This window comes from Corapipo altera, unplaced genomic scaffold (assembly GCF_003945725.1).
Source record: "Corapipo altera isolate COAL_440 unplaced genomic scaffold, ASM394572v1 0, whole genome shotgun sequence".
Lineage (NCBI taxonomy): Eukaryota > Metazoa > Chordata > Aves > Passeriformes > Pipridae > Corapipo > Corapipo altera.
This window is the reverse complement of record NW_020884872.1, coordinates 18,798,685-18,805,412: the sequence shown is the minus strand read 5'-3', so window position 1 is coordinate 18,805,412 and position 6,728 is coordinate 18,798,685.

Genomic DNA, 6,728 nt, shown 5'->3' with positions numbered 1-6,728 from the left:
AACTTCCAAACCAAAGTTTGGAGTATATATTGCCTTGGGAAAATGTTATCAGCAATGACTGAGTAGCAGATGTAGATGCTTACTAAGATCTAACTTAATGCATCCTCCCTATTGCATGCATTATGTATTTCCCCCTTCCAACTCATATAGCAGATGACTTTTTTGCATTAAGGCTAAAGATTATAGCAAGCTGAATAAAATCAGTGTATTATAAACTCGTGCTCAAAGATGAAAAGAAGTCTGTTTTAAAAAAAAAAAGTGTGAAGGGCAAATGAAGTACACATTGTTCCTTCTGTCGGCTGAGAGTTGTTGCTCCTGTCATGTGAGCTGGGCAATATTTTGAAGAGAATGAACAAATCTCAGATGCAAATTGATAAATCCTAACACTAATACAGACCTTTAAAAATGCCTTCTAAGGAATGGAGTAATTTCTCTGCCATTTTGTTGCTAGAAGTGGCAGAAAGTTTTGATTGAGAAGGGCTTTTTCTCTTATCAATACAAGACATTGTATGTACTTCTGGGGAGAGCAACCCAGGTATTAAAGCGTTGAATCATACAATATGTTTATGGGGATATTTCAGTGTGATGCCAGAAAACAAAGTATGTTTATATAACAAGAAATGTAGAGATAAATGGGTTTAGAGCCTGGAAAATGAACAGCAGATGCCTCCATCACAGCAGTAGCGTGCAGGTTTTGCTTCTAATATCTAATGTCGAGCAGATGTTCAGTTTATTAAAATTTTTCTAGTCTTTAATTATACACTATTAATAATTACTAATATGATAATTAAACTATTAAAGTCCTTGAAACAAAAATATGTCTGAAGTATTTTCGTTCTTTACTTCTTTCTTAGCTTATATATTTCTAGTAGTCTAGAAAATTTCAAAACTATGCTTATGAGGTTCATGGAGGGGGGGAAAATGGTTCTGACTCAGACTAAGCAAGTTGCATGTTAAATGTTTAGATGTCTCCGATTCCTTCTGACGTACAGTCATCACATCTGCGTTACATATAATTAGGTTTTTATTTGTAGACTTGAAAGTAGAGCTGAAATGAAAGAGTCAGGTGAATTGAATTGTGTAAATATCTAGTTGGATTAATGGACAATTTAAATACGCCTGAAATTAGTTCTACTGTATGTATTTATGGGGGAGCCAGTTAGTTTTAAATGTGGCTTTCTGATTTGTCTCTGTTACTTGATGCCAAGCATTGTAAATGAGGGCCTTTCTCTAAAGTGTAAAATTGATTAAATGTCAGCATGAGTAATCAAAACGTCAAATTTTACCATCAATTTTAATTTGAACGTAGAAATGCTACCATCCCGTGTTATAAGCAAAGAGCCATTATAAGCAAAGTGCCTTCTTTTTGCAGCAGCTTCTTAGAAATACAGTGTATGACAAATCTGCTGCCACGTGGCTGGCCTCGTGAAGGTGTTGTTCTCAGTGGCAGGACGAAGGTAACCTGCAGCTCTCCACTAAGCGCCTTCAGCCCATGCAGAAGGTGCCCATGGTCTTCCACTGGTGGGCTGGGGGCATTGGTAAGCACTCAGTGAGACAATCCTCGGGTGAAATAAACCTTCACAAGTTGCCTCTTACGTCTGTATTTCAGTGGCAGCAGTACAGGGAATGCTTGCATAGTTGATATTTAGTGTAAGACTTTTCATGGCTTACAACCTTCTGTTTTGTAGGCTGCTGAGTTAAAAAATTTGAAGCAGTTTTGTTTAGGTTTGAGTAGGAAGTAGATTTTACTAATTGTTTTTAATCAGATTAATGAGGAATTTATTTTCTGTTGCTGTGAGTGACTACTGCAATGATATAACTTCTTTGGCACCAGAGATTTGAACATTATTTTAAAAAATGATTTATTAGAAACAGGGTGAGTAGCATCTAATTGGACATGTCATAAAGATTTTGTTTACTAGCAGATGGATGGTATGACACATGTCATGTATATACACTATTGCCAACTGTAGGCATTAGAAATCATGAGTCAGACGCTTAGAAGTCTTGAGAGTGGTTAAGAAAATGTGACGATTAACTCCTGGGGTAACATGAGTCAGGCTTGCAACAAGGCTTGCTTGAGACTTTAGAAAGGAAAATGGGATTTTGGCTAATCACATGTCCTTTAGAGTTGGAGCTTTAGAAAAAAAGAACAAAACCTTGCAAGACTGGCAATGAAATGATGATTTGGCAATGCTCTAATAGAGCAGGATGTCATTAATCTGAAAATAATCAAGAGACTGAATTTATTTGTGAACATCTGTGTGAACATAACACAAGCCTTGGATAGCAAGGTTTTCTGGGTAGGAAGGTTATATTCGCTAATCTACAAAACAGTCTGCCTTTGCCAAAGGCATAAATCTAAATTTGTAGATTCAATTTTTTAATTGTTTGGAATGACTATTAATAAACTGAGAGAGATAAATTGTTTACCATAGTAACAGAATTACCCTGTGCATGATGATGTTGATGAAATCATGCATCAGAAGAAAACAGGAAACAAGATGAGAACACTGTTTCTATGCTGTTATATGCAAACCTCATATATTGTTTATGTTGTTAGACCCACTCTGAATTATTTGTCTCTCTTCTGTTGTGACAAGACAACAAGTTGTCACTGTTGCCTTAGGCCTGGCTATGTCAAAGGCAGTAGGTGTCTAAAGAAAAATCTAGGCTGAGATCTGTAAGCTAAGGGAAGCAGTCCACAAATCCTTTCTTTTTCTAAATCTAGCACAGCAATCTATATGTAGCTGCCTAAGTTTTTCCCAGTGAAGTTATTTAGATATGAAAAAGACCAATGGAGCTTTTAGCACCCGTGCCAGGTTTGTGAGGCCATGTAGGATGTATGGATTGAGCACCAGTCTTAGCACTTGATTCTGCTGGAGGATGTGCATTTTGCCCATGGCAGTGCAACCCATGTTATAGCAAGAGCAAATGCTCTAACAGGAGGAGCGGGCTGAAAATGTGGTGCCAAGTCCTTTTGATAAACTGATTTAAAGGTTGTTTAGAAAATGGGAGATATAGATTTGGTAGCTACTCCACATGAGAAGTTTTGCTATGCATTCTATCAACCCTGTTGCATGAGGCTTCCTTTTACACTGCTCATAACACTGCATCACTGCACAGAAAGGGCAGTGAGAGCCATAGACCTGGAAAAGAAGAATTTTATTTCTCATTGAACTGGAGAGTAACATTTCCACTTGCTTGTTCTGATTTCCCCATACAGCTCTTGGATTCCTTTTTTTTGCACGCCTTGAGGACGGCCTTGCCACCAGCCTGCCAGGAGATACCGAAGTAATTTATTAAAGGAATACCAGGCCCAGTTTGAGAGTATTTTGAGTGGGTCGAAGTTCCACTATAAATCTGAAATTTTGTGTTCTTCTGGTAAAAATTCAAAAAAAACCCCAAGGGCCCTCCCCCCCCCCAGTTTGTTCTTTTTACTTGCTGCTCAAGCATGTGGGGTAGGATTCAACCCAACAAATAGGGATGATGGATTTGAAATACCCTTGTCTGGACAACTTCTATAGTCCTTGAGTAGAAGAAATACTTCCAGGGTGGTGTGGCTGATTGATGTTGCCCTTAAGCAGGTGTAGAATATGGGATATTGATACCTACTCTTTTCTTAGAGAAAGAATCTAGAGTCAAGAGCTTGACACAGGTGCCTTGGCATACATTTAGGGGAAGGGGTCCCTCACTGTGCTATCTGTATAAATTCAAACTGATTTGGGGCGTTTTAAGAGCTTTTACTTCATGGTTTTACTCTCCTTTACTTAAGGGAATTTTGTAAATATAAATCACTCTCTCTCCGAGCTCAGCAGAGGTTAGCTGTTATTCTACCTAGTTATTATTACAGGAGCATTTAGACACTTGTGGCACAAGAGCAAAGATAGAAGCTCAGAAAAAACAAGTGCACAGAACATGTAAAGAGTAACTTAGCTGTGGAGGGAGAGAGCTAGAAAATAACTGGGTAATGTGTACACAATGTGCAGTTGAAGGCAGGCAAACAGCAAGCACAGAGTAGGTATGATCCACATTATGGTTTTGCCTGCCTCTGCTGCAAGATTTAGCCCATGGTTGCTGGTGTCACGTAGGCAAGTTCCATCAGTCAGTGACCCCTGTGCTTTCTCAGATCCTGGAGCAGAAGTCCTATGCAGCACACCCTGCAGAAGTTGTTGCTAAAGCACTGTGAAATCTAGTGCTGCTTAGGGAGAAATAAACCCTAGCTCAAACATCATTTTTTGTTGTAGGACTGCATTCTTCTCCGGTCCCATACCAATCACAATTTTTAATTGTTCACATCAATCATTGTTTTCCTGTTCAGGAGCCCGTGATGCAAAACCAGTAGAGGATGCAACCTTGGTTCAGTTTTGCCACTTTCCTTGCTTGTCTGTTGCATCAATGTGAAAGCAACCATGCTTTGTGTACATCATGGATTGAAGCCATGAAGAGGGATTTAAGTAGTCAATGACAACTTGGGGTTGCGTAGCAATACACACACTGCTTACTGTGAGGCTGCCCTTGCCTGACCTGGAGAGAAAATTCCTATGGGTTCATGGCTAGAAGAGATTTCTTGTCTCTCCATGTTTGGATTTGGGAGAATAGCTGGTGTATGAGATGTATGTGTGGTCCATATGGTGCTATGAAAGAGTTTGAGGACAGGTAAGCTGTGGGTTGCCACATGGAATGAAGCGGCTGGATGCAGCACCGGGTTTTATGTGGATTTGCTTAGGATTAGCAGTAGGTTGGTTTTCAGACCATGCTCAGAGCTCTGATGAAGATGACTGCAGGCCATCATGAAAGAAGTTATTTCTAAATATACATTTTTCTAAATATTATATTTCCGTACTTAAGTTTAAGGCCACACAAATTCTAGCCTGTTTGACACTGCATTTGTCATTTGCTTGGATATTTGGGCTGAAAAACATACAATACCTTTTGAAGTAGTATTTAGATTTTCCCTGTTATGCTCTGTTTTTTAATGTCTAAACAATGCTGAAGCCATTTTATCCTAGGGCTATATTTTAAAAAAACTCAACAGGATGCACCAACACTTATATTTGGAATCATTTGAAGCTATTGAGTGTCTGGAGGGAACTTAGCTCTTGATATGCTGAGTTACTTTAAGAAATAGACTTGTGAGTAGTCATCAGAGCTAACAAATCTCAGAACCCCATTGCTGTTTCCTGGAGTCCATCTGGGGCACCTGTGTACAGAGAATAGATGAAAGCAAATTGTAAGAAATTGGGCTTCCTTCATTGAAGAGGTTTGATGGAGACTTGCTTGTGGAGAGTAGAGCACTGAATGCCTTGGCAAACAAGTGCTGAGGGTGGCATTGCAGGGGAGATGATGGAAGTGAGTGTTATGGGCTGAGAAGGTACAGAAATGCAGAGGTAGAGTGAACAAGTGCATTTTGTGGACACGTAGTGCACACTTTCTAACATGTGATGAATGTAGGCTTCTCTCTCACAGATGAAATGATGAAAAATTCATAAGGACAAGAAGCTCATTTTCTGGGACAGTATAGATGCAATTAGATTAATATTCAGAAGATTGTAGTTCCCCACCTGGGATTTAGACTCTGGATTAGAAGATTAAAACTGAATCACCATATGCTGCTCAATCTCTGTGTGTAATTTGGTAGTTGTTCCTCTAAATAATTAATTAGATAATGCTCCAAGTCAAGTAATCGGTTTGGGGTTCACTCGAGGAGAATTAATATAAAGTCCATCAAACCAGAGAGGATTTTATTAGGAAAACCATGATTAAAGTTTCAAACTTTAAATGAGGACTTCTTAATTATGCTGTTCAAGTGCAGAGGGAGAAATACTTAGTGTATTGAAGGATTATGGAAGACACCTCCATTTTCTTTGATTTCATCTCACAGAAAAACAGGAAGAAAATTCACACCTTCCTCTTAGAAAAAATGAATTTGACAAGTCTTGTGGAGTTATGAGTGGCCAACCTGAAAGCACAAGAGGCAAATCAGTCAAAATATTTTCTAAAAAAATTTCTCTCCCATAGTTTGACAACACAGTTTCCTTGAATGCAGGATTGTGTTAGGTATTTTTCCAGTCATCTTGTAACATTTATTGTGCTTCAGCTGAAATGAGATAGAGCAAAGTGAAGTCAGTACCTTTGCCTCTGATAAATAGCTTGAAAATTGTAAGTACATCTGCCTGGAAAGACAGGGCACATACTTTCCATCCCTGAAAACTGGGGTTAGTGGCCATCTGCTAGTCAGAGTGGAGCAGTTTCTGTACTGTAATCTCATGGGGACACTGAACAAGGCACAAGATAACATGACCAGCAAGGAAGGGTCTGGTTGACTTGGACATCAAACATTTTCTATGCTTTCTGCTTTGTGGTGGAAACTGTTGTTTTAACAGTGTTTTTCTAGAGGAGAAAGATGTGTGTGACCAGCATTAGACTTCTTTTTAAGGTGTTTAATTAATTAATGCTTAATGTTTGCCTGGAAATAATAAAAATTATGTTTGTTTTTTTTTTTCCAGAAGAATAGGAAGCTACCCCTTGTTTTTGAACTTTCATATCAAGAAAGCATTTGTAAGGAAACATAAATATTGAGCTTGTTCTCTTTCAGTTTTACTGGAGGAAGAAGAGATAAGGAACAGGAATTTCAAGTCTTCTTCTGGTAGTAAAAACCCATATCTTCAAATATGCAAGAGTGAACAGCTGTCATTATAACAAGTCTAAAGTAAAATTTATTACAC